Here is a 26,228-nt window from a genome sequence, read left to right on the forward strand (position 1 = left end):
TCTAGTATTATAAATGCGAAAGTGTGTATGTCTGTCTGTTACCACTTTACGACTAAACCGCTAAACCGATTGCGCTGAAATTTGGTCCCGTGCAAAAACGAATTGGCGCGAAACAGCGCGATTTCCGATTGGACGCTGTTTGGTCCGCTGTAACGTTTTCGGGCCATGAAAGTATGTTGACTCTTGACAAGCAAGCATTCTTTGTTGACCAAACAACACGAAAATATTTAAATTTAGAAATATGTGGGACGACTTTTCTGTAAAAGGCTTAATTCTCTTGACTTTTTACTTTACGTCGGTAAAATAAAAATAATACAAAAAAACCACGTGTAACTGAAAAGGACCGCGGGTAAAAATGTTAATAAAATATTCAACGTTTCTCTCACTTTTGGCTTCTGTAAGAACCTTCAGGAGGTAAAAGCCTATCTGTTTACACCTAATGTCCTACCTCCGGGAAATAGAGATAGAGGACTAATCCCGCCGATAAAATATTGACCCCCTCTCAACACGACATTCCCATTTACAATGAAACTTGTCGAAGGTACTCGTTACACTTTTTTTTTACCCGCCTCCAAAAAAAAAGGAGGTACTATGTACGGTTGTGGATATATTTTTTATACAAGGTGTAACACAACTAAGGGTTAATATTTTAGTGCATATTTGCCCATACAAATCTCATAAATCTTTTTGAGTTTTGTATGGGCAAGCGCTCGCGCGTCATTAATTTTTTCAATCAAAGATGTAAAAAAGTTACTTTATTTTATTACATAGCTGTAAGCCATAACATTGTTATATTATTTTATTTTAAAATTACAATTTTCCATCTTTTTAGTGAAAGATGGATGGCCCTGTGCGAGTTTATTACGCCGACGCGCGACGGCCGGTTCTTCCCGCCGCACAGTGGATCGAAAATCGAGTTTCATAGACATAGGAACTTGAGTTTCCAGATGTCATTTTTTTAGGCTGAAATATGTTCTCCTAGGTGTTATTACATAACAAAATGTAAAAAGACTCAACTAGGTGTAATAATAAAGGAGTTATAATTTTTTAAAGAAATTTTTGTATGGAGCCGACCGGAAAAATGAGCATATCTCTGAAATCGCATGGTTGGCCGTTATATCCTCACACACTATTATAGTACTATATTTTATTACTCACATTTTAAAAAATGTGAGTAATAAATAGTACTATATTTACTATACATATTTTGTATTACGGCATCATTTGCGATTTTTTTTCTAAAATTCATCAAAATTAAAAATATTTATTCTTTTTGTATTTGTTGCAAAAGTTTATGCTGTGGTTAAATGAGGTCTTTTTCATAATATTTTAATACCTTAGGATCACATAATTATCCAAGTGCGAGTCGGACTCGCGCACGAAGGGTTCCGTACCATTATAGAGCAAAATTAGGCCATAAATTGTGTTTTTTCTATGAAAGTCCCACTTAATTTTATATTTTAGTGTAATATTATACTTAAATATTAAAGTACACATATAACTTAGGATTGTGTAAAAAATTCAAGAACCTATTTGTTGCCATTATTGATATCTAAGAGCAAAAAAGCCCAAAATTCACGTTTGTTGTACCCATACAACAAACGTGAATTTTGGGCTTTTTTGCTGTACCCATACAACGAACGTGAATTTTGGGCTTTTTTGCTCTTAGATATCAATAATGGCAACAAATAGGTTCTTGAATTTTTTACACAATCCATACTAATATTATAAATGCGAAAGTATCTCTGTCTGTCTGTCTGTCTTGCTTTCACGCCAAAACTACTGAACCGATTGCAATGAAATTTTGTATACAGTTATTCTAGAGTCTGAGAAAGGACATAGGCTACATTTTGATGTGGGAAAATATCTTATTTCCATGAAAATTTCGATGAAAATGAATTCGCATTGCGCGTGGCCAGCGCTCATCCCGGGGGTCCTGGGTTCGAGTCCCGCAGGCGGAACAAAAAGTTTTCAATTTTCCTGGGTCTTGGATGTGTATTAAAATAAAATTTCAAAAATCTTAAACATATTTTATGTATAATATTATAAAAAATCCAGAAATATATCGATGGAATGAACATTTTAGTTCTAATACGATTCAACAGATGGCGTTTTATTTTTTACTTTATTGTAACATAGAACTAATCATACTTATTAGTTAGTATGTTTTTGTTTATAGTTTTTAATACGTTAGAATATTATCTATACTAATATTATAAATGCGAAAGTATCTCTGTCTGTCTGTCTGTCTGTCTCGCTTTCACGCCAAAACTACTGAACCGATAGTAATTAAATTTTGTACACAGATAGTCTAAAGCCTGAGAAAGGACATAGGCTACTTTTTAACTGGAAAAAGGGGTTGAAAGGGGGTGAAAATGCGTAAATTTGGTCAAATTAACTTAGTTCCAAAAACTTAAAACAGATGGCGCCAAGAGTCCCCTAGATCGCGCTATTGCTTGCTCATACGTATTTCTATAAGAGGTGGTACCATATTGAGCTAGATTTTTCGATTCTTTCGATTGTTATACACGTTATTAACTAATAACTCACCTACCAACTTAGACATCAAATTCAAAAACAACAGCGCCAAAACTACTGAACCGATTGTAATGAAATTTTGTACACAGATAGTCTAAAGCTTGAGAAAGGACATAGGCTACTTTTTAACTGGAAAAAGGGGTTGTAAGGGGGTGAAAATGCGTAAATTTGGTTAAATTAACTTAGTTCCAAAAAACTCAAAACAGATGGCGCCAAGAGTCCCCTAGATCGCGCTATTGCTTGCTCATGCGTATTTCTATAAGAGGTGGTACCATGTTGAGGTAGGTTTTACAATTCTTTCGATTGTTATACACGTTAATATTAACTAACTAGCTGTTGCCCGCGACTTCGTCCGCGTGGACTTTAGTTTATAGCGCGCGGTGTCAACAAAATTTGTGTCAAATTTAAAAACTTTTTAAAACCCTGGTAAGTGGTACCCCTCTTAGGGCCGCGTTACACCGGAATGGCAGCGCTGAAAGTGCTCGCCTCGCCGCTGCCATTCCGGTGTAGCGCGGCCCTTAATTAATCAAAATACCCAAAAACAGCTGTGCAGTGTGCACATAATCTATACTAATATTATAAATGCGAAAGTATCTTTGTCTGTCTGTCTGTCTGTCAGTCTCGCTTTCACGCCAAACGCCAAAAGTATCTCTGTCTGTCTGTCTGTCTGTCAGTCTCGCTTTCACGCCAAACGCCAAAACTACCGAACCGATGGTAATGAAATTTTGTATACAGATAGTCTAAAGCCTGAGAAAGGACATAGGCTACTTTTTTTACTGGAAAAAAGGGTTGTAAGGGGGTGAAAATGCGTAAATTTGTTCAAATTAAGTTAGTTCCAACAATTCATAATAGATGGCGCCGTGCGTCTTCTACATCGCGCTGACGCTTGCTCAAAAGTCTTCCTATAAGACGTGGTATCATCTTACATTTAAGTTTCGATTTTTTTCGATTGTTATATCTATTCTACGGTATTAAATAACTCAGTACTTTATCTGTGCAGTGACGTAACCTTAAATCTATCAATGATAATAATTAATAGTTTATGGGTAAAGTTGTGTAATCGGAGGGCTAAATAAGCTTTAAAATTTGGCATAAAATATAAAGTTTAATATAAAAAAATGAAATACTTATTGTGTGCACACTGCACAGCTGTATTGATTTAAGGGGTACCAGGGTTTTTTTATAAAAGCTTTTGACACCAATTTTGTTGACATCGCGCGCTATAAAGTACTATAAACTGAAGTCCACGCGGACGAAGTCGCGGGCAACAGCTAGTCCTTAGTTATATGTGTACTTTAATATTTAAGTATAATATTACACTCCTCCCTTAAATATTACATTTATTTTGTTTTTGTAGCGAAAATAGATATTACATAATCTGCGTCCTGCGATAACTTCAACTAGGTATCTAGCTATATTACACTCAAAGAGTAGATGATTAAGATTAAGAAAGCTAAGTACAGTGTTGTTGATCGTTTAAACTACTTATTAGTGTTCCGTACCCAAAGGGTAAAAACGGGACCCTATTACTGAGACTTCATCGTCTATCCGTCTGTCTGTCTCCAGGCTGTAACTCAGGAACGGTAATATAGCTAGATAGTTGAACTTTTCGCAGGACGCAGATTATGTAATATCTATTTCCGTTACAACAATAAATACTGAAAAACCGGCCAAGTGCGTGTCGGGCCACGCGCAATATAGGGTTCTGTAGTACCGTTAGTTTTTGAAAATTTTTGTATGGTCAAAGAACGTACAATCATAACATACTAAAAATATCATCTCAGTTACTTTCAAAGGAATTGGAACGAAAAGTTCCTTTATACTTCGCCGAATACATTTTTTTTAGTTGACTATTACTCAATAGCTTATGAAGTCTTCTTAGAACTTTCTCTCTGAATTTTTTACATTTCCAGAATAAACCGTTTAACTGGTAGAAGGTACACAGGACTTTTACGTTTTTTTCCAGTTTAAAACTTAATATTTCACAAATGGATCCCTAAATTGGAAAATAATCTATGAATATTCATAATATTTTTAAAAAATCTATCCATACGATAGAGTGGACGCGAAAAAAAAACATCCCCGCTTAATGTGTAGGGAAGTTGCAGACAATAAAAAAATATTTTTTTAAGATTTCATGTAGGTGATGAAAAACTCAAAGCAGATATGTTACTACCGCGTGCGTTGTGAAGATTCAAATACGGCCCAATTGGGCCGTCTGTTGTTTAGTCTGCATCGAGCGCAGTCACGAACGTGCCGCGTCTTGTCTTACCTAAATAAATTGAAAATGACGTCGTGCGCATTTCGAAAATGTACCAATTATAACTCAAAAGAAAACAAAACACATGGAATCTCTTACCACATGTCTTGATTGCAATAAATACCTCGATTATTTACATTTTCAATTATTTTTTCGAACAATCTGGAAAAAATCGAATTTTCGTCATAGCTCAGGCGAAGAAAGAGACAGCGATACGATTCGACGTTTAAAAATAGAACTGTCTCTTTTATGTAAATGGTTTTTTGTATCTTTTGTTTCACTTATCTGTCAAATTTGTCAATGTTATAAATTTGAAAATTGTTCGGAAGAGATTTAAGCCGGAAAATATTATGGACGTAACAGATCTGTATAAGTAGAATATCATTGTAGGTGCCATTTTGTCGGCATCATTTATATGTGCGTTCATGCCAAATGGGGGCTACCGTGTGTGAATTTTCCGCTAGAGGCGCTAGTGTCGTGCGAGATCCAAAAACGTCTATTTTGTACTAGTATTAGCGGTTTTCGTAACATAAATTATTATTTATGCAATTTCCCTGTTGAAAAGCGATCTCCGTCGTAAAATTATCTCAAAAAGTATTATTTAGCGATCAATGTAAATGCTTTGAGAGTGAAATTAAGAAAATAAATGTATATTTTTGCTATTTGCTATTTTTTTAATAATCTTATGGTTATTAAAAATAGCAAAAGTAAAGGAGATATTATTTAAATTTAATTAAATCAATAAATGGGATTCTAGATTATTATAAAGTCGACTTTAATAGCTATACTTCGGACCTTAGTCGACAGTTGTGCCATCTAATGAGCAAAAAAACGGTAGCCCCCTTACAGCTTTGTAGGTCCTATAGTCTCTGAGCAAAACCGCGGATAGACAGACAGACAGACGGACAGACAGACCGGACAGACGGACGGACAGACCGAAACTATAAGGGTTCCTTGTTGACTACGGAACCCTAAAAACAAAATAAAATTAATATTTAAGGGAGGCTCCCATAGAACAAACGTGATTTTTTGGGCTTTTTTGCTCTTAGATATCAATAATGGCAACAGATAGGTTCTTGAATTTTTTACACAATCCTTAGTTATATATGTACTTTATTATTTAACTATAATATTACACTAAAATATAAAATTAAGTGGGACTCTAAAAAAAAACACAATTTATGGCCTAATTTTGCTCTATAATGGTACGGAACCCTTCGTGCGCGAGTACGACTCGCACTTGGATAATTATCCTAAGGTATTAAAATATTATGAAAAAGACCTCATTTAACCACAGCATAAACTTTTGCAACAAATACAAAAAGAATAAATATTTTTAATTTTGATGAATTTTAGAAAACAAATCGCAAATGATGCCGTAATACAAAATATGCCAAAATGTAAGTAATAATTAGTACTATAATAGTGTGTGAGGATATAACGGCCAACCATGCGCTTCCAGAGATATGCTCATTTTTCCTGTCGGCTCCATACAAAAATTTCTTTAAAAAATTATAACTCCATTATTATTACACGTAGTTGAGTCTTTTTACATTTTGTTATGTAATAACAACTAGGAGAACATATTTCAGTCTAAAAAAATGACATCTGGAAACTCAAGTTCCTATGTCTATGAAACTCGATTTTCGATCCACTGTGCGCCGGGTTAGTTCCCGAACCGGTGGTAGGCACCGTAGCCGTTCTTTCTAGGACTTTCAAAAATTGTATCATGATACCCATTTTGAATAAAAATATATTTTATTTATTTATTTATAAGAAATTAAAATATAATTGCGTTTACATTTCCTCTTCAATATGCAAAAAAATAGTTATATGACATAATAATTATGTTATTTTTTATTTATTTGAATTGTTATTAAATAACTGCAGGCGCTTTTATATAATTTTGGGATCAGTTTGCACTTCGCATCTAAAAAGACAGAAACTTTACTCAAATCCATTCTAATATTATAATCCGTAATCCGCAATCCGCGTGTCTGTCTGTCTCTGACATCTTCACACCCAAACAAGTGAACTGATTTTACTGAAATTTGGTATGGCGATTTTGATAGAGACACTTTTCGAGTCATTAGAAAGGACATAGGATACTTTTTATCTCGGAAAAATGTGCGGTTCCGCGCGATAAATTAACTTTAGCGCAACTGTAACGGAGCCGCAGGTATCATCTAGTTATTTACATTTTTGCAAAATTTAAGAGGACACACCAAGGGCGAGAGAAATCGATAGGTATTTGAAAATGTATTGCTGTCTCTCTGTCTCACCAATCTCAAGTCTCAATCTGCAGAGCGCGAAAGAGGCAACATGACAAAAGTTCTGATAAAAGAAGAGAAAATCATCGATTCGTTGTCCTCTGATTCCTTCTCCAAAACTTAACCGATTTAAGTACGTTTTCATTAAATATTAAAGAAAGGCTTGAGCTGTGTCCCTATGTTTTTTTTTTGTATAATCTAGCCAAATCTGTTTTCTGGATGTTTGAACACAGCGGAAAATCTGGCCATTTTTTGAGTTTTTGAACGTTCATATCTTTTTTAATAACTAAATTATGAAAAAAATAAAACATAGGTTCATTGTATTAGTGGCCATAGATATTCAGGAAAAAAAGTATAACTCTACCGGCATTATCCAGGGAGGAAACAGGGGAGGATATGGAAAAACAGGAGTATGAAAAAACGGCGGAGTGGACTCCTCTTAAGTACGACAATCAAATACATACACGATTTTCCTGAAAATACTATATTCTGTAAACAATAGTGCTGGTAGTAAAAGAGGATAACAACAGCACCGTTTTAGGAATGATATTATAATGATAATATTGTTTGCAGTAAAAGACAGGCCGTAACAATAAAACCGTTTCAGGAATTATATAATTAAGCGCGGACGCGTCGTATATTTGTCTAGGCGAATGCCATAGGTCAGGGGTTCCCAATCTTTTTCAGCCTGCGGCGCAGTTACACGTCACAATATTTTGTCACGGCGCCCGACTCTACCTAGCTACCTTTAATGATTACTAGAGATCGCCCAATGGTCGAACCTTCTTTTCGAAATTCGACATTAGTTCTACTTACCTACATTTTGTAAAAACAATATTGGCTTTATCATATTTTTTTCAACTTTTGTCTCTGGGACTCAGCTGATCTCAGATTGGCCGTGTAAGCGTTGTCTAGTATCTAAGATTCAATAAAAAAAAACTATAATCCATTTTCAATTTGTCACCTTGTTGTCAACAGACTTCAACCATAAATAAAAGAGTTTAATTCGTATGTGTAGGCTTGTCACTCAAAAATCTATCATGTTTCCTAGTGTGTGTGTTGTACTGTGTGTAATGTTTTATGTGTTAAAAAATGTATGATGAAATCATAATTTCAAAATAATATTAGCTCGATGCACTCCTTCACCATGTAAACTATAACTGTGCAAAATTTCATTCACCTACGTTTCCCCATTTTTCGTCAAAAGGGATACAAAGTTCTCGGCTCACGTATTAATATTATATAGATAGTTAGGTTAAGCAAGTAAATAAAAGTCAGGTAAAAAAAACAAATATTTTATCATCTGCTTTGCATAATAATTAATATTATAATTCTATTTCATAATATCTGCGGTTTCGGATAATGCTGAAGGAACGATTCATGGCGCCCCTCTTGCCTTTCTACTGCGCACCGGGGCGTCGCGGCGCTCAGTTTGATAACCACTGCCATGATAGGTGTTATACATAAACTGGGCCCCACTCCCCGATACGGCGGCCCACTAAATATCCGTAAGTACGGGCTAACGAGTTGCCAAACTAATATCGTGTATAGTGGACGGACACACGAACTATTCGCTTTCATTGCTCCTACTGTTACGAGTTACTGCGAACCTGCCGTGGATAATGTTAGTACGAATGTTAGTACCGACTCCTTTATTAATCTGTGTCTACTTCTGTAATTATCGAGCAATGTGCCGAGCGATCCTCGACTCTTTTACTCTGTACCTACATGAATCGTTGCTCCTGGATGGCACTGAATCTGTAGCACAGAATATATAATAGTACTTGTCTGTAGTGAGGATTTTGAACGCCTCTGTGGTTCAGTGGATTAGAGCGTGGCTCGAAGGTCGTGGGTTCGATTCTCGCGTTGGACTTGGAAACATGTTATTTCCAAGTTTGGTTACGACAATGCAGGCTGATCACCTGATTGTCTGACAAGTAAGATGATCCATGCGTCGGATGTATAATCAGTCGGTCCTGCTGATCTCTCGCCAGTCGTCTTGCCAGTGCGTCGTGTTAATCTTCGGTTCCACTGAATTGTGAGAGTAATAAATAAACTCTTGTGTACTGCGCACACACTTGGCCACTATAAAATTACTCCTGCGCAACTGGCCTGGTTTCAATTCAACCAGCCACCACCACCAACCAGCCAAAACCACCTAAAGCCTAAGCCTGTTAGACTCCACAAAGTTGGCGTTTACGAGATAAAAATTACACCAAGTAAAAACGGATTGGATACGAAAATAGGCATTATTTTAAAGAAATAAAATTGTGTACGTATTTTTTTGTATTTATTTTATACTAGCTGTTGCCCGCGACTTCTTCCGCGTCAGCAAAATGTGATAAATAAATAAAAAAAAAAGAATATGTTTCCCCTTCCTTACCCAAATAGTAACGCCAATACTGTATAGAAAATGTTAAGGATAACGAATAAGAATAAAATTATTATTTTTAAATAAAAATTGAAACTTCCAAGGTAAAGACAATAGTAATTTTCTTAAATGAACTAAAAAAGTATTAATTAATAATTCATATTCTGTAGGTACCTACTTAGTATTTCTGTTCTCAATCTTAATAATTTAAAGTCGGTACCAGTCATATAAGTTGCAGTTATATTTTGTCATGGAACTGGTGATTAGATAAGCCCTTAGTTGGTACCGACTTCAAAATAATGAAGACTGAGAACAGAAATACTGAGTACTGAATATGAATTATTTAATACTTTTTAGTTCATTTAATCTAGATCTACAAAAAAAGCGGTAAATTGCACATATAAATTGCGCTAAAGTTAGCTGCTACGGAGTAAAAAATTATGAAGATTGAATACAGAAATAGTTGACACGTCTATGTGTGTCCCAAAAAATATCCAGGAGTTCCCTCTATATCTCACGAATTTCAGTATCAGATCACCACTTTCGTAATCATTGTACCAAATTCGGGTTATTGTACCTCTATAAACAGTAAAGACTAAATAGTAACTAAACGCTAAATGGGAGAGTCATGCTTCGGCACGAATGGGCCGGCTCGACCGGAGAAATACCACGTTCTCACAGAAAACCGGCGTGAAACAGCGCTTGCGCTGTGTTTCTTCGAGTGAGTGATATTACCGGAGGCCCGATCCCCTACCCTACCCTTCCCTACCGTCCCCTTTTCCCTTCCCTTTCCATCCCTACCCTCCCCTATTACCCTATTCCCTTTTAAAAGGCTAGCAACGCACCTGTAGCTCTTTTGATGCTGCGAGTGTCCATGGGCGACAGAAGTTGCTTTCCATCAGGTGACCCGTTAGCTCGTTTGCCCCCTTATTACATAAAAAAAAAAATAGCAACAAAAGAGTTTTGAAAATCAGTCAACAAACGGTGGAACAATAAAATATAATCAAAGGCAAGATTTTTGATAATAATGTGATGATGGCATAATTATAGTGATGATGATGATTAGTATAATTGACACATACAGACATAAAATATGCTTTTAGTTATTGAAACAACGCCAAAATAGCCGAACATTTATCTATAAGGATTCAAGAGTTCTCTACAGCATCTTCGGAACCAGGGTGTACTTCGGCGCAAATTCTTATTTTTTGGTAGTTTAAGCTTAAAATCCTTCAGAAAAACGTAAAATCACTATATGTTTCCATATAAATCTTAGGCAGTCCTGTCGATTTCTCATGGATTGCATCATCAGATCACCACTTTTGTGATCATGTTACCAAATTCGGGCTATATCTCATACAACAAAAGAATTTTGGAAATCGGTTTACAAACGACAGAGTTGTCCGCGAACCAATATAAAAAAAGTGAAATATATACTCCTTCTTTTCGGAAGTCGGTTAAAAAGTAGCCTAAGTTATGACTTATGCCTTACTACATCAGCTATGTGCCAAAAAAAGTACCGTCAAAATCGCTCCAGCCATTTACGAGATTAGCCGGAACAAAAAGACAGACAGACAAACAGACAGACAGACAGACATACAGACAAAAATTATAAAAAATGTTGTTTTGGTGTATGTACCCTATATACATTCATATGCATCTAGTTAAAAACGGTTCTTTCAATATTACAAACAGACACTCCAATTTTATTTATATGTATGTATGTATGTATGTATGTATATGTATGTATGTATGTATGTATGTATATGTATGTATGTATGTATGTATGTATGTATGTATGTATGTATGTATGTATGTATGTATGTATGTATGTATGTATGTATGTATGTATGTATATGTATGTATGTATGTATGTAGGTATGTATGTATAGATGTGTAGATGTATAGATTTTAAAACGGCCACTTCCGCACCATTTACATGGAATAAGTAGAAAATATAAAAAGACTAACACTCTTTTCTGACTTCATTCAAATTACAACACACACATAAAAATTATTCATTCGAGTCGGTGATAGCACAAAATAAAAAATATATTCTGTTTGTGCAATTTTATATCGTACGGAATAAAGAGCGCAGGTATAAAGTATATCGGACGTAATGTCCGGCCGAGGCTTCCGTAATCATAATATTTCACGACGCTCCGGGACGGTATTTACGGTCTTCATTACTACTTTATTGAATTAAATTTAAGCCCTTATAAAATTTTACACGCAGTGGAAAATTTAATATGGTCGCTTTCGATGGCTCTCGAGGCCACTCACCGATGTGAAAATGCAATTTTGCATTCATTAGCTGCCGCCTGCGGCTACGGGAGTTCATAAATCCACAGATTCAGACAGAATAAAGATTAGAATTATTAATGAACATGCTGGAAAATTTACTTTTTAGATTGGAAAATAAGATTAGATATTGATGAATATTTTTCAATTAGCCAAGGAAAAACTAATGTTAAAGGTACAAGTTGAAAGCCGGATACATGAAGTTGCAGCAGACATCATTTCTATGTATTTCTATGTGTCGCTAGCTTCGTGTCGCTAGCTGCGGAGGGTATTTCATAAAAATACATACAAACCAGTAGTGTCGCGATGACACGTCTTCTGCGGTTGCTTCTGCTTAAAAACCATGAATACATTTCATATAAGCTATGGGCGAATTAAAGTATATGCTTGAACCAATTTATGTACAAATTTTGGAAGCTTAAATCACTCTCCTCTGTTGGCAAAATAGAAATCCGTTTTAAATAGACGTCTTTTTGTTTGATTAATCTGTGTTATAAAAGTTCGACCAATCGTGTTATGCTATGGGTAATTCAAAGACAAAGATGATGAATACTGACAATGAACTATAATAATTTCTTAGCTTTAGTCATTGCTGAGAAAAATCGATATCGCTACAGCCAAATTATCGAGGCGTCGCCTTAACCACTACACCACTGTGGAATCCACTGAGTTGCAGTAACATTAGTCAAAGGAAACGGGTGCAAAATTAATCGTGCAACCAAATTGTAAGTCTGTCTTCCTATCAATTAGTTTATCTGATAATACAAATGCAGCGTCCATATTAAGTAAACGCGAAACGAGCTACCAAATCGGAGCCCGCTTGTCACGCGGTGCGTGGTGGCAAATCACAGAGCACTTCAAACAAATCTCTAATCAGGTTCCGGGCGATTCGCTCAAACCGAATGGCCCCGATTAAGCGAATTAAGAGTTTGGAATCCGGACGGAGATTGATCCTCGGTCGGCATACGGCCCGCGATCCGTAAGCCGGCCACGTGCCCGGCGATTTATACACAAATGCGCCCGAACTCGGCCATATTTATTTTTCTGTGCCTTAATGCTCCGTCCTGAAATATTCATGGACTGACCGTCTCATCCGTCTTCTTAATGTCCCCCATAATATTATACGTCATACAGCCGGCCGGGATAAACAAAATATTGGAATTTTCTTACCGAATTTGTGCGGAGAGTGCAAAGTAGGTTAGGTAGGATAAAGTACTAAATATACAAGACGTAACAAAACTAATGGCGGCTCTCGACATAGGCGAACGCGTTGGCCAACGCGTCTGCAGACGCGTTGGCCCAATGTGTAGAACGGGCGTTCGCGCGTTGGCCAACGTCTAAATACCTACGGCCAACGCGCGAACGCCCGTTCTACACATTGGGCCAACGCGTCTGCAGACGCGTTGGCCAACGCGTTCGCCTATGTCGAGAGCCGCCATAAGTGATAATACTTTAGGGTGTGTATGTGTCCTTACATAGAGTTCACTGTGAAAGTAGTCTCGCTGAAAGAGCATTTTTTCAATTTATATATAGACAAGCACTATAGAGTCTAGCCTCCGTGGTCCAGTGGTTCAGAGCTCGGCTCTTGACTCGGAGGTCGTGGGTTTGATTTCCGCGTTGGAAACATGTTATTTCCAAGTTTGGTTAGGATAATGCAGGCTGATCACCTGATTGTCTGACAAGTAAGATGATCCATGCGTCGGATGGGCATGTAAAAAGTCGGTCCTGCGCCTGATTTCTCGCCAGTCGTGTCGGTCTGCCGTCCCACTGGGTTATGAGAGTAAAGGAATAGAGAGTGCTCTTGTGTACTGCGCACACACCTGGGCACTATAAAATGAAAACCGGCCACCGTCACCGAAATCGGTGTGGGAGCTATTATTATTATTATTATTATAGAGTAAAGCAAAAAAATTTGCTCATTTAGCGCTGCTACTTTCACAGTGAACTCTATATAGAGGACCCATACACACCCCAAAGTATTATCACTTAGTTTTGTTACACCCTGTATTATTCGACTAGAAGATACCCTCAACTGGTTTATTGCGCGGTAACCGTACATATTTCCGGGATAAAAAGTATCCTAGCAAAATCGGTTCAGTGGTTTGGGTGTGAAGAGGTAACAAACGGACAGACAAACAGGCACACTTTCGCTTTTATAATATTAGTATGGATGTTGCCTTCGCACCACACTTCAGTAGTACTAAAGAGAAACTCTCGTCTGTATGAATGTCTGGTTTTAAATCTATTAAGAATGTTTTCTCTATGTTTGTTACGTTTGAAAAATGTGGTCTTTACTCTTTATAAATATGGCAAGGGGTTACTCTCTGCTTTTACTTCTCTACGCGTCTTGGCATCGGCACCACCGTGCCGCCAGATGGGTAACTGCCACTACATTCTCGGAAAGGCTTCGCTGCCACTATCTAATCATTGTAATAAACTAGCTCTAAAGCCAGACGGCTGCATGTTCGGCGACAGCTCGTAAACTCCACCATAAATACTAAATGGCCGAAGTAATTTTCGCTGAAGCCTGCAGTCTAGACGCACGGTACTGAAGCTGCCGAGCATCGTGTTTTAGTATGATTAAATTGAAAGTACGAAATGTCGCCAGCTATATAGTTGTCCCGTTTTGACTTATCTAAATAATAGTATTTTAAAAGATAAAACTGACTACAAAATTGTACGTAATTTAGCATTGAAATTCCCTTTCTCAAAAGCTACAGAACCTTCTTGAAATTCGGCACTGTGCCTGGCCGGCTGGCCTATGATCAGTACGACTGAGTCGATCGGCCTCCACGTGTATTGTTCGAGAATTAATTATTAGAGTTAGTACAAAACGTTACGCTCATTTTCGTATAAAATTAAACATGGACAATGTATTTATAAATGTTATTCGTAATTATTATTTTATTATCACAGATTTGTCTAACTTTGAATTTGTTCAAATGAATTCCTATTGTGTTAAAATCTTAAATACAAATTGTTTTGTTACATTTAATTCCCCAATAATTATGCAAACAATGTTTGTTTTAAATTAATATTCAGCCAACGTCCGAAAACTGATTCCAATGAAACCGGCAAAGTGCATGCCTTATCGCACCGTTTTTGGTTCCGTAGATAGCTCGGTTACAACTTCTATTTTTGCGATGCTTACGATTTTTGTTTTGGTACTAATCCGTTGCTTCTTTCATTACATTTTTGGGACAAAAGTGTTCTAAGACCTTCCCCGGGACTCGAAGTATCTCCATACCAAATTTCGGCAAAAAAGCTTCAGTGATTTGAGGGTGAATAGGTAACAGATAGACATACACACTTTCGCATGTATAATTTTACTATGGATTGGTATATTATTAACTATTACTTGCTAATATAGTTATGATAATAATTAATTATAATGTGGAAACATCAGGAAGTTGTAAATAAATATAAGGTACACGAGTAATTGGATAAACATAATATTGTATTATAAATAACGTAAAATTAAATAAAATATATAATTTCATCGAGGAACCCTAAAAAGGATGCGCTTTAAGACTGAGACGTGGAAACTTAGTAAAATTTATGGCAAATACCAATTTCATCTCAAGCGGACCTCATTCCGTAAAATTTGGTTACAAAACGACTGAGACAACACAGAAAATTAGACCGCGAAGAAAAATAAACGCGGCGAAACGACGGAGCATACAAAATTAGAGAGGAGAGAAAACTGTGGCGTGTGGCCCGAGTCACCGGGTAACAGCTTATCATTACGGTAGCTCTACCATGAGTTTAAAGGTATAGTATTTATTCGATACTCGATATCGACTACGTAAATATTTAGTATTTTAGTTTTGCAAGTGACCGCTAGAGGCGCTGTAAAAATTGCCATACTAAAATGTACGTAGTCGGTATCGAGTATCGAGAAATACTATAGCTTTAAAATCATGGTAGAGCTACTGTGAATAGTAGACTAGAGGCAGCTCCAGCAAAGACAGTAAACATAGAAGGTGTTGTTCGACGTTTGACAACGTGTCTGTCAATTTCTGATATGACGCGTGCAACATGTTGAATTTTGCTCTAATTACTATTTTAATTAAATTTTCACGTATGCGCCTTTAGGCCTCTGCTCTGCTCTGCTCCAACCTTTGTGAAATATTCCTTTTTGGAATGTACAGTGTTCAGTCTGACAATTCGACACTGTATGTTTGACAATAATTCAATATAATTTACTCGTAAATCGAAATATTAATCTTTATTTTTAAACTAATCAATAAACTACGCAGATCTGATCACGCAGATGGTCGAATTCAACACTCCCACACCGGTTATATTTTTCAGTTTCATAGCAACCAGGCTAGCAACGCTAATATAATTAATTTTTCCATTTTTCTAACGCCGAAATAAAACCCACGATTATATAGTATAACATCATCAGGTGACGCCTGGAACCGTACATTTTTCCGTGATAAAAAGTATCCTTTGTCCTTTCCCGGGACTCTCTGTACCTTTCAACAAAATCGGCTCATTCTCACTCGGGTTCGGGCGGGAAAAGGTTGCAGACAAACAGACAGACATACTCACTTTTGCATTTATAATAATAGTTTTGATTTGACACGATGTAGGAATCGCCCCCGCCTGTGCCTCAGGCACCGGTCGTAGAAAAATATACTTTGCGAATAAAATTTCTCAACGTGACTAGGTACCGCAGCTACTTAAATATATTTAAATTATATTAGAAAAGTTATTCTTTTATCTCCCCAATTGGTTTCCGATTCGTGGTGATTTTGTACAGTTTCCGTCTATTATTGAAAAGTATTTACCTTATATCCCGCTAATCCGATGGAATCTTATATCTTTAAACGATCAATTCTTGTATATATATATATATATATATATATATATATATATATATATATATATATTGGAATCTCGGAATCGGCTCCAACGATTTTCATGAAATTTAGTATATAGGGGGTTTCGGGGGCGATAAATCGATCTAGCTAGGAATCATTTTCAGAAAATGTCTTTTTATTCGTGTTTTATCGATAATCGATAAACTGAAAAATATGACTCTTCCTGATATCTGTTAACGAATAATAATACTATTTTGTTAGTAACTAATTGTTTTAACGACCAGCAGATGGCGTTATTAAGTAACACGATTCAAGAAGTCAATGAGTGTTTGCTATACCGAGCAAAGCTCGGTCATCCAGGTACTAGTAATAATGTGATGAATAAAATCTCTCCCGGCTTTTATTTCCTACTCTTTGATTTCTCATTATCCTGCTAGTGGTACAACAGGCTTAAGCGACGCTCAGGACAGTGACCACCGACACAATTAGCTATGAAAGCATGATGAAAGGAAAATTATAATAAGAGAGATTGTTTTGTGGCGCATTTCATATTTATTAGAAGACGTCGGTAGCTCTACGATAGATTTTTTTATAATATTTAATGAGAAGAGAAGAAGAGAGAGATGTGTCCGAGTTCCTTTTAACTTCCCACACTCAAAACCTTGAACAGATATGAATGAGAATTACTTAAGACGTGCTTTCGTTTCCGGAGAAATTACGACGGATTACCTGATGACCAGATGACTGCAACAGAAAGACATCGAGACAGACCGGCTATAGAAGACATTTTGTAAACTACTACGAATTATTAACAACCATTTTAATACTCACTTCTTTTCCCTTTCGAAAACTTCGTTTCATATTTTGTAAGCAATTGACAGAATAGCATAATTATATATTTTTTATATACAATTGTGGCCGTCTATGGACTGTTCGTCCATATTCTTTTTTTGTTATTTTATTATTTAGATTTTTCGCACCAAGGATAATTGAAATAATATTATGAATTTTAATTAATTGTGGTCCATCACGCCATGGACACTTTTTTTTTACATGATATAAATAATATATTATATATATGTGTATATATATACTTAATAGAATAGACTATAATATATTATACATATAATAAATAAATATATATTTATTGTTTTATAAATAACATTACTTTTTTTTTTTTTTAACATAATAATATTACATAATATATAACACGCAAGAATACATAGGTACACAAAACTCACAAATTCACAAGACACGAAAAAAGTAAGAAGATTTTAGATTCCCTAAAATAGATTACAGAAATAAAAAGAATTTACATAACCTAGTATTACAACACCCGACAATGGATTGTAATATGAAGCCCACGCATTATGAGCGAATGTCACGATTGTGATAAATTGTTATAATATACCCCGAAAACTTCGGTTCTTATTTATGTTCGCACTTCGGGGCCGTGGGCAGATTTTTCCCTGCCAATATTAGACTACGGCGGAAAGTAAACCAATTTCATAAACGGTTTATGAAGTTACTTTATTATATTCAGCTGAGAGAGATGACTTTATTATATTTTAAAAATTGAGTTTTATGGAGAAAAAATGGAGGTTTATGAAACGGGTTATAGTTTGTACGTCATATTAAGTTGTTCTAATTATTTTTTCGAGTATATTTTATTATTAAGGCAGTGTTTTTCAAGCTTTTTCATGACGCAACGCATGGTATGAAAAAACATTTCCCTGGGGTTCGCGACCCAAATGTTAAAAAAACACTGTATAAAGGTAAACTTGTTTCACTTTCGCCGATAGTTCCGATAGCGAAATTACAAATTTCAAATACATGGGATTGAAAATAAATCATCGCATGTACCTACCATAGCAATATATTTTAACTAACTAATGCCTCCGTGGTCTAGTGGTTACGAGCGTGGCTCTCGACTCGGAGGTCGTGGGTTCGATTCCCGCGTTGGAAATTGATCACCTGATTGTCTAAGTAAGATGATCCATGCGTCGGATGGGCATGTAAAACGTCGGTCCTGCGCCTGATCTCTCGCCAGTCGTGTCGGTCTTCCGTCTCATCCGTCCGGCTTATGAGAGTGAAGGAAAAGAGAGTGCTCTTGTGTACTGCGCACACACTTGAGCACTATAAAATTACTCCTGCGTACCTGGCCAGGTTTCAATGAAACTGGCCACCGTCACCGAAATCGGTGTGGGGAGTATTATTTATTATATTTCGGCGACGAGGTAGGTACGACAAATACAATTTAGATTTCTAACTTTGCTGCCAAAATTATTGTAAACTATAATGTACTCTGATCCGAAAGTTTTTTATATATTATGTATTGAGGCTGTTTTTATGCTTAATATTGTCGTTCAGAGTAATCAGAGCACAAAGCACGCACTGGCGACAAAACGGTCTTCAGTGCAGTCGACATTTTCATTCCGAGCTGTGACTGTCGACTTTAGCGCACACATAATAGAGTCTACATTAAATATTGTCGCCTGCAACGCTCTAGTGATCGTACTTAGCCCGTCTGCTACTTAATAAATGAGTATTAAATATGCTAATAACCACTCCAGACAAGGATTTAGCGTGCGACAGACTAAGGCGAGGAGGCCGTAATTATAGATCGATGACCGCTACAAATATACGTCATTAAAAAAAAGTCGAGACAAAATCAATAGAATATTTAATTATTCAACATTAAAATAATGAAGCAGATCACGAAATACTAAATATTGTTAAAATAATATGTATTTATAGGAATTTAGAAACACAGCCAATTTTTGCCAGTATTTCTTTGATCAGTATTATCTAAGTTATTCCTAGGGTTCCGTAGTCAACAAGGAACCCTTATAGTTTTGCTCTATTCGTCCGTATGTCTGTCCGTCTGTCCGTCCCTACGTCTGTTTGTCCGCGGTTTTACTCTGAGACAATAGGGTATATAAAGCCGTTATTTGGCATGAATGGACATATTAATATAGCCAAAATATTGGTATAAAACAATTTCTGAATTTTAATAATCTTTAAAAAATTACTTTTATGGTACCTTCCACAAAAATAAACCTAGCTCCTCTACACATCAAGCTGGGATAATATTTTTTTTCCGTCCACTCCACCGTGCTATTACTAGTATTCAAAGATCATTTTTAGGGTTCCGTACCCAAAGGGTAAAAACGGGACCCTATTACTAAGACTTCGTTGTCTGTCCGTCTGTCCATCTGTCCGTCTGTCCGTTTGCCTGTCTGTATGTCTCCAGGCTGTAACTCAAGAACGGTAATAGCTAGAGAGTTGAAATTTTCACAGATTGTGTATATCTGTTGCCGCTATAACAACAAATACTAAAAACAAAATAAAATTAATATTTAAGAATTATTCCCATACAACAAACGTGATTTTTTTGGCCTTTTTTGCTCTATATCAATAATAGGAATGGGTAGGTGGGCATTTTCAAAAAAATGTGTACCCCTGGTTTTTACCTTGTCCCTTGACTTCGCTACAGATTATTTGTAAAAAATTAGATACTAACATTTTGTAATTTTAATGTAGGAGCAAAAACAGGTTTTTTTTATTAAAATACATTCACGTTTGTATCAAATTTTATTTAGTATGAGATTTATAAGGGTTTTTAAGTACCGAAAACTATTAAATTCACCTGTCCCCTTCCCAGAAGTTGTAACAAAATCTTTAATAACTTTTTTCTCTTAAAGTAAGTTGCTTAAAAAACATATTTTAGATTCCTAAATATTTAATGTATCAATTAAATGTCTTGTTATTGAAAAATCTAACATAATATAACTACAAATTAATTAAAATTATAATCATGAAAAAACAACCCGACCGGAATGTTCTGTTTAGTGACCGTTTTTTTTAGTTTTATAAACATACTACAAAAATATTTTCGACACTAAATGATAGCACTATATTTCATTGTACATCGAGAAACTCCAATTTGAATTTAGTAGTTAAAAATCTGCTACAAGACGCGGACGCAGGTTGGACGGTTCTTCAGGAACGGTCTATTTGTTCAGATAAGTGACCATATTTTGTGAGCATTATTATACTTTCTCCAACTGTTTTCACTGTTGACACGTTGCAAAATTAGCTTAGTATTTAGTATAAAAAAATGAAATTGTGATAACTATTATCGGTTATTTACAAAAATTTATTTACTTTAAAAGTAAAAGAAAGTAATATTACGTGACTTCCGATTTGTGACTTTTCGTATGGTCACATATAATTTTACTAGCTGTTGCCCGCGACTTCGTCCGCGTGGACTTTAGTTTATAGTTGTTCCCGTACATCGATTGAGTCGTTTACAACATCGCAAATCAGAAAAGTATATTGTGTGGGAACCGCACATTTTACCGGGACAAAAACATTCCTTTCCCAGATTCAAATTAGTATCTCCAATCCCCCTTAAAATAGATTAAATAGTTTGGGGCTTAGCCGATAAACATAAAAGTTTATTGTGCGGGAGCCGTACATACTCCGGGACATAATTAGTATTCCTTGTCCTTTCCCGAGACTCAAAGTATCTCCATACCAAATTCCATCAAAATAGATTGAATAGTTTACGTGCAAATCATAAAAGTATATTGTGCAGTAACCGTACATTTTTCCGGGACAAAATGTATGTAATGTTCTTTTTCGGGACTCAAAGTATCTTTATACCAAATTTATATCGTGATGTCGTGACCACGCGAAATATTATAACATTGAACATTGCGCGCGGCTTCGCTCGCGTAAATTAGACATTCCACAGACAAATTAGTCCACAAAAAATAGCCTATGATTCTTCACGTGGTCTACTTTTTATCAAACAAACTAACAAACTCTTCCGCTTTATAATATTAGTATAGATTTTATTTTCGTATATTGGGGTCTCCAAACAGTCTTAGTAAAGTATGCAATTATAATATTTACTAAATGTAAAACCAACAGCGGTGACCACATATGAATAATTTAGTATAGAAAAAAATAGAAATTAAGGAAGTAGAGAGTAAAATATATATATATATATATATATATATATATATATATATATATATATATATATATATATATATATATATATATATATATATATATATATATATATATATATATATATATATATATATATATATATATATATATATATATATATATATATATATATATATATATATATATATAATTAATATAAGGGTATATTTGTGTGTCAATTGTGTGTTAAGTGTGTTTGCTAATGATAGTTAAAATAGTAGTAAAATTAAATTTAGTCTTTTTTTGGCACATAGCTGATGTTTGTTTGATAGCCTCTTTATTTAGACATATTATACAAGTTGGTTACATTACAAGTTACAAAGTTATAATTGTTAAAAATGTAGTCTAAATGCCTTGTGGCAAAGGCCTCCTCCAGTCTTTTCCATTCATTTACGTCTAATGCTGCTCTATGCCAGGTCTTTCCCGCTGCTTGCCGAAAAACATCTGACCAGCATTTTAGTTTTCTGCCTCTTTTTCTTTTATTGCCTCTTGGGTACCAGTGAGTTACTGTTGTGCAGTTGAGTTACAGTGAGTGCTCCACTTGTCTTTGCCTCGTATAAGTTGTCCGGCCCATCGCCATTTTAGCTTGTTAGTCTGCGCTGTGATATCTTTTAACTCTGTTTTATCTCTTATCGTAGAGCATCTTATTTTATCTAATAGTTTAATGTTTAGCATGCTCCGTTCCATGGATTTTTGGCAAGTTTCTAGCTTTTCTGTCAGTTTTTTTGTGAGGCTCCAAGTTTGGCAGCCGTATGATAAGACTGGCAGGACACATGCATTGTAGAGTTTAGATTTAAGTGAGAGTTCGTAATCTTTACATTTCATTACTTCTTTGAGTGACCAGTATCTTTTCCAAGCTTTTGCCGTTCTCTGTTCTATCTCCTTTTCCATAGACTTTTGCATTGAAACTACTTGGCCGAGATATGTATAGTCGTTGACATATTCAATTATTTTGCCGTTTACCTGAATTTTGTCACTTGTGCTGTTGGTCATAATTTTTGTTTTTTCAGTGTTCACAGTGAGTCCGACTCTTGAGCTTTGGTTTAGCAACTTTGTAAGCATGTCTTCCAGGATTTTTGCAGAATATGAGAAGAGGGCGAGGTCGTCGGCAAATCTCAGGTGCGACAAAGTGACACCGTCGATTTGGATGCCGTAGTTTTTGTTTTCTTGCCAGCCTTGCCGGACACCTCTTTCGATTTTAATGGTCTTACCCTTCTTTTCTAATTGTATTGTTGCTGTGCTATTGTTGTAGACATTCTTTATGATTCTTATGTATATATGGTCTATCCCCTGGTTTTTAAGAGCTTCCCAAATGCTGTGGTGTTCTATGGAGTCTAAGGCTTTGCTGAAGTCCACAAAAGCACAGTATAGTTCTATTTGATACTCGTTGTGCTTTGCTATAACTTGATTTATTGTGTGTATGTGATCCAGGACAGAGAACTCCTTTCGAAAGCCAGCCTGTTCTATTGGTTGATTTTCTTCTAGAATTGTGGTCATACGGTTCAGCAGAATTTTGGAGAAGATCTTATAGATGTTAGACATCAGACTTATAGGACGGTAGTTGTTTATATTGTGTTTGTCACCCTTTTTATGAATCAGGATTATAGTGGAAATTGTCCATTGTTCTGGTATACTTTCCGACTGTAGAATGTCATTAAATAGGTTTGTGAGTGTACGTACTACCTGTGTTTTGTGGCTTTTCAGCATTTCGTTTATGATGCCATCTGGCCCAGGTGATTTTCTGGGTTTTTGTGATTTCAATGCCCATTCTACTTCTGATTCCAGAATCAGTGGAGCTCGTACGTAGAGGGTCCTGTAAAAATCTGTAGCTATGTTAAGAATATCTGGTCTTTTGGTTTTACTACTTCCGTCTCTGTTTTTCATTTTAGATATCCATTCTTTGTTTGTGTGCAGCTCTTTTTCTGCCCTTTTGAAACCTCCCGTTTCGGCTATGTATTTCTTGATTATTGACAGTCTTTTGAGGTAGCGGTCTTTTTTTATTCTTTTGGATATTTTTTTGCTTAGATTAGCGATTTCTGTTCTCTTGGACCTTCTTTCTGAGGAATGGAGCAGCTGGGCTCTCTCTGCAAGAAGTAGTTTAACTTCATCAGATAATGTAAACGAGTTTGGTTTTGTTTCTTTGGTTGAAATAATATTCTTTAAGTTTGATATGAACAAATCGTATTTCTTTTGCGTATTCATGTCCAAGGAGGATCTTTGGTTAAAGTAGGTAGGTCAGTCAGGTTGGATTCATTATTATCTGTCCATGTACTGCGGTCTAAATCTTTATGTTGGTGCTTGGCAAGGAAAGGTCTTACATGTTTGAATGGTTTGCTAATTAATTTTGCTCTCACAAGCCTGTGGTTAGTGTTGAAGTTAAAGTTGTTAATAACCTCGCAGTCATGAAAAAGTTTGGAGTTGTTGGTGAGGACATAGTCTAAAAGGTTTTTGTATTTACCGTCCGGTGATATCCAAGTCCATCTCCGTTGTAGTGGTTTTTTGAAGAAAGTGTTAAGAATGCATAGATTATATTCGTGGGCAAGGTTGACTAGCTTATTTCCATTCCTTGTTCGTTTATTGCCATATGAGAATTTTCCTATTATGTCCTCCTCCTCGTCTAGTGCATTTCCAATTTGGGCGTTAAAATCTCCCATCACTATCAGGTTGTTATTAGAGTGCTGTTCTATAGTTAGGCTTAGTTGGTTGTAAAAAATATCTATGTCGTTGGTGCTTGCTCTTTCTGTTGGTGAGTAAATTTGCGCAATTGTCCATATTTTATTGTATGACCGTAATTTTATGCTGAGTATAGCTATACGTTCTGAGACACCAAGTAGTTCTATAATATGATCCTTGAGGTCACGTTTTATGATAAAGCCGACCCCGAATTGGCCCGGAGTTTCGCTTTTGTAATAGAAGATGAAATCTTTGTGTTCTTCGATCTTTTCACCCTGTCTTCTGGCTTCACTGAGCCCAATAATGTTCCAATTGATATTTTCTAGGGCTACAATGATCTCATGTAGACTTTCGTTAGTTCTAAGTGTCCGGGTATTCAGTGTCGATATCATTATGGTTTCTAGTTTTTGTGGCAGCTTGGAAGTTTTATTAATCTTACTTTCTGGAGGGTATTGGTCTGTTTCCCCACGGGGACCAGCCGGCTTGGGTGTTTCTGTTGTTATTATTGTTTGTTTTGTTGGTTTTGGATTCCGTTTTCCTTTCCTTAATTGCTATTGACAGACATTGTGTGTAGTCGAGAGAGAATTGGATAGGTCCAATTCTACAAAACTATCGCCTTCGACATAATGCGCTCTAGGGAGCGCATTATGTCGAAGGCGTTAGTTCTGTTTATTTTGCTAGAGCTTAAAGTCTGCTGCTTTTTTGGCTGGTTCTTATTGAATGAGGAAGGGGATGTTGATGTCTCCCTTTTCCTTTTTTCTTGGTTGCCGTTCTTTTCTTTTACTATGAGTTTGTCATATTTTAGATAGGCTATGTTTCCTTTTTGTCTTTCCTCGGTTAATCTTGGTTATAGCTCTTTTCGTTTTGCAAGAACTTCCTTTGAAAAGTCTTCAGTAACATAGATTTCCTTAAGATTCTTTTTGTTTTTCATAATATCGTATTTTTTCCAGTTGTTAGTAAATGAACACAATACGGGTCTTGGTTTATTGTTTTCACTCATTTTCTTTCCTAAGCGGTGGATTTTATTGACTTCATGTTCTTCTACATTGATATTTAAATCTTGCTTTATATCCTTTAGATTTAATGTTAAGTCGTGTGAGGATTTTTTTTCCCTTCTAAACCGAATATTATGATGTTATTATTTCTTTCTAATCTTTTAAAGTACTCGATTTCTCGGTCTAGATTTTCCACTTTCTTTTTTAAGTTCTTATTTTCGTCGACGATAGGTATTAGTTTTTCGTTCATCTTTTCCATAATGCTTTCCGTGATTGACTCCTTTAGTTCAAGATTTTGTTTTTGCATTTCGTTTTTTATTTTGTCGAATAATGCTTGAAATTGTTCTTCCATCGTGTTTCAATAAGATAATAATTTACCAAAGAGATAATTATTTACAATCGATTTATAAAATTGCTATTTACAATAAAAACTATTTGTAGATTTTTTTTTTCCTTCTTCTTCTTATTTTAAGCAATATAGTCGATAGGATGATCACAGTTTTTTTTCCTTCTTCCTTTTTGTATAGTCTATATTGGTTTTAGCTTGTTGGAGGTTGGAGTACTGTTTGAGGTGACAGATGTCGGGTTTTTTGACTCTGACAGCTTCGTATATGATGTCAATAATAAAAATGGAGTAGACTTTTCTAACCTTGATCTCGATCTGTATGCTTGTAAATCTTGATGTATTTCGTTGGTTTCACCTCACTGATTCCTTATAATCACTTCTCGGTGGTCCAGGTGTTGTTTAATGCGAAAATTGTTGCGTGGGCGCTTAGATTACTATTTTATTTCACTAAGAAATGCGAGGGACAATCACTGTGATGTTTGCAGTTTGAACGCCGGAAACGGTTCCACATAGCTGATGTAGTAAGGCATAACTTAGGCTACTTTTTAACCGACTTTCGAAAAGGAGGAGGATATATTTCACTTTTTTTATTTTGGTTCGCGGACAACTCCGTCGTTTGTAGA

The 26,228-nt window shown here is 35.8% G+C and overlaps 1 pseudogene; it reads right to left on the minus strand.

The window, feature by feature from the left end:
• Nucleotides 1-24,865: 24,865 nt before the first annotated feature.
• Nucleotides 24,866-25,611, minus strand: LOC121728995 (annotated as a pseudogene).
• Nucleotides 25,612-26,228: the final 617 nt, after the last annotated feature.

The sequence above is a fragment of the Aricia agestis genome, chromosome 7, assembly GCF_905147365.1.
Source record: "Aricia agestis chromosome 7, ilAriAges1.1, whole genome shotgun sequence".
NCBI lineage: Eukaryota > Metazoa > Arthropoda > Insecta > Lepidoptera > Lycaenidae > Aricia > Aricia agestis.